Source organism: Mobula hypostoma, chromosome 18, assembly GCF_963921235.1.
Source record: "Mobula hypostoma chromosome 18, sMobHyp1.1, whole genome shotgun sequence".
In the NCBI taxonomy this organism is placed as follows: domain Eukaryota; kingdom Metazoa; phylum Chordata; class Chondrichthyes; order Myliobatiformes; family Myliobatidae; genus Mobula; species Mobula hypostoma.
In genome coordinates this window covers 14,084,185-14,088,171 of record NC_086114.1, presented here as the reverse complement: position 1 = coordinate 14,088,171, position 3,987 = coordinate 14,084,185, and positions in this window count along the sequence as shown.

The window sequence follows — 3,987 nt, the reverse complement described above, 5'->3', positions numbered from 1 at the left end:
TATAACTGTGCTACAGGACTTCTGTTTGTTTATATTCTGCCATCCTTGTGTATAGTCCACCATCACAAACTCAGGGCTGTGCAGCAATGCACCAGGGGGAAACACTGCCTGACAGTGCCAGATTGGCTGGCGGGGGGTGGGGGAGAGGATGGAGAGGGTTTGAATCAAATGCCCCCTCCATTACGGGTGGGGGTTCACTTGCTGTCAGAAGGTTATGGAACAAACTGTTTACAGGAGGGCTAGGTTCAAAGTTCAAGGTAAATATATTTTCAAAGTACATATACTGTATGTCAAACATCAAAGTTGCTGGTGAACGCAGCAGGCCAAGCAGCATCTCTAGGAAGAGGTACAGTCGACATTTCGGGCCGAGACCCTTCGTCAGGACTAACTGAAGAAAGAGCTAGTAAGAGATTTAAAAGTGGGGTGGGAGAGGGGGAGATCTGAAATGATCGGAGAAGACAGGAGGGGGAGGGATGGAGCCAAGAGCTGGACAGGTGATTGGCAAAGGGGATATGAGAAAATCATGGGACAGGAGGCCCAGGGAGAAGGAAAAGGGTGGGGGGGGGGAACCCCGAGGATGGGCAAGGGGTATAGTCAGAGGAACAAAGGGAGAAAAAGGAGAGGGAGAGAAAGAATGTGTGTATATAACTAAATAACGGATGAAGTACGAGGGGGAGGTGGGGCCTTAGCGGAAGTTAGAGAAGTCGATGTTCATGCCATCAGGTTGGAGGCTACCCAGACGGAATATAAGGTGTTGTTCCTCCAACCTGAGTGTGGGTTCATCTTCACAGTAAAGGAGGCCGTGGATACAGATATCAGAATGGGAATGGGATGTGGAATTAAAATGTGTGGCCACTGGGAGATCCTGCTTTCTCTGGTGGACAGAGCGTAGGTGTATACTGTTTGTCACCATACACTTTATACTTTATTGTTGCCAAACAATTGATACTAGAACGTACAATCATCACAGCGATATTTGATTCTGCGCTTCCTGCTCCCTGGAGTACAAATCGATAGTAAATATTAAAAATTTAAATTGTAAATCATAAATAGAAAATAGAAAATGGAAAGTAAGGTAGTGCAAAAAAACCGAGAGGCATGTCCGGATATTTGGAGGGTACGGCCCAGATCCGGGTCAGGATCCGTTCAGCGGTCTTATCACAGTTGGAAAGAAGCTGTTACCAAATCTGGCCGTACGACCCTGGGATTCATTTTCTTGTGGGCATACGCAATAAATCCATGATAGAATAGTAACCATAATAGAATCAATGAAAGACCACACCAGCATGGTTATTCAACCAGCGTGCAAAAGACAACAAACTGCAAATACAAAAAGAAAGAAATAATAATAAATAAGTAAGTAATAAATATTGAGAACATGAGATAAAGGGTCATCGAAAGTGAGTCCATAGGTTGTGGGAACATTTCAACGATGGGGCAAGTGAAGTTGAGTGTAGTTATCCCCTTTTATTCCAGAGCCTGATAGTTGAGGGGTAGTAACTGTTCTTGAACCTGGTGGTGCGAGTCCTCAGGCTCTTGTCCCATCTACCTGATTGCAGCAGCGAGAAGAGAGTAGGACCTGGGTGGTGGGGATTTCTGATGATGGATGCTGTTTTTCTTAGATAGCATTTCATGTAGATGGTTGGGAGGGCTTTACCCATGAGAGAAGAGAATGACCGTGGTAGGGGGCAGTCTGAGATTATGTTGGCTGCCTTTCTGAGGCAGCAGTAGGTGTAGACTGTGTCAATGAAGGGGAGGCTGGTTTCTGTGATAGACTGGGCTGTGTTCACAACTCTCTACAGTTCCATGTGAACTTGGGCAGAGCAGTTGCCATGCCATGTTGTGATGCATTGAGATAGGATGGGTCCTGTGATTCACCTGTAGAAATTGGTGTGGGTCATTGATGAGGTGTAGAAATCGCATGTTCTCCACTTGGGTTTCCTCCAGCTTCCCCAACTTCCTCCCATATTCCCAAAGGTATGAGGATTGACCGTGAGTAGAAGAACTTGGGGTGATTTTTGGGAATGTGAGAAGAATAAAATAAATTGAATTAATACATTAATTTAAATGGGTGGATAATGGCTGCACGGAGTCAATGGACCCAAGGGCCTATTTTCTTGCTATATCTCACTATGACCCTTTCATTGATTCTTCTGTAAAATCTGGTATACAAAATTGTGCAGTTACCTATATTTCCCTTTGCTTGTGGATCTTTAATGTCTATATTTAAAGAAAAGGTTGATAACTCCTTGATTAGTAAGAGTGTCAAAGGTTATGGGAAGAAGGCAGGAGAATGGGGTTGAGAGGGGTAATGAATCAGCCATATTCAAATGGTGGAGCAGACTTGATGGGCTGAATGGCCTAATTCATCTATGTCTTATGGTCTGCCTAAGTTTTAAAATAATGCAGAAAGGATAATTCAAGTTTTGAAATCCTATTTATTCCAGTAATGCTATATTGTGTTTTTACAACTTTTCTGTTCCCGCAAAGTTTAGTAAAATCTGAAACAAACGAAGCACAGACAGCAGTAATTCAAAAACTGCTGCTCAATACTACCACGGTAGTGTAGCGGTTAGCATGACGTTATTACAGTTTAGACATTCCCAAGTTCGGAGTTCAATTCGAGCCCTAATCTGTAAGGAGTCTGTGTATGTCGTCCCCATGGAATGTGTGGGTTTTCTCCAGGTCCTTCAGCTTCCTCCCACAATCCAAAGATGTAGCGGTTAAATTAATTGGTCATTTGTAAATTGTTCCATGGTTAGGTTAGAGTTAATCGGGTTTGTCGGCATGGCTCAAAAGGCCAGACGGGCCTACTCCATGCTGTATCGGTAAGTAAAGAAATGAAAAACCTAAAATTGTAGATGAGCACAGCAGAGTTGAAGAAGTTTAAGCCTCTAAACCCAGACCACCACTTTCCAATCCTTGTTCCAAACATATCCAAAAAGTAGGCCAGTTTTCACAGTAAATTCTAAGAATTGTGTTTATCTACTTATCCTAAGGTTTTGCAGTCATTAAGGCAAAAGCACTTTTGTTTACTGACATCACCAGAACACATAGAATCCATCCGAGTTTCCACACATGTACTTCAGCATACAAAGGCATAAAAGGAATGGCCCAAATGTGGGCAAATTGGATAATGGTAGATGGGCGGAAAGGTGGGCTGAAGGACATATGATGGTTCTTTATAAATCAGACGGTAAAGCTGTTGCCAGAAGTTCAGCGTGTCTCTTCAAGTGCTGAAATTGGTAAATTGGTTTATTATTGTCACATGAACAAAGGGAAAGTGAAAAATTGTGTTTTGCATGGCATCAGTACAGATCATTTCATCACATCAGTGCATGAGGTCGTACAATGGAAAGCAATAACAATGCACAATAAAGTGTTACACTTACAAAGAAAGTGCAGTGCAGGGAGACAATAAGATTGAAAGCAATAGTATAGATTGAATGGTCATGGGTTCATCTTACCGTATTAGGGGACGTTCAATAGTGAGATTGAAGCTGTCCTTCGCTCTGGTGGTATGTACATTCATACTTTTATACCTTCTGCCTAATGGTAGGGGACAGAAAAGAGAATGTGCAGGTGGGAGGGGTTTTTGATTATGCTAGCTGATTTACCGAGGCAGTGAGACTTATAGACGTCTCTGTTCATCTCCCTTTTGAGTTTGGGACAGCTGCCCACTGTTAACAACTCATCCCAAGATTTTGCACTTCATTGTTCAGAAGAAGTGTGAACAGTGAGGAGGATAGTAATAGGAGGCTAGCTGAATGGTAGACAAGTAGCAGATGAAATTTAATAGAAATGTGAAGTGATACACTGTATGTACTTTAGCAGAAAGAGTAAGGAAAGACCAGGTAAATTAGATGGTACTGTTACAAGTTAAGAGGACCTGGTTATTTATCAACACAAAGGTGGACTCGTTCATATGTCGGCAGCAATTAATGGAGTTTCTCCAGAACACTTGTCGCCAGAGAGGAAAAGCATGAC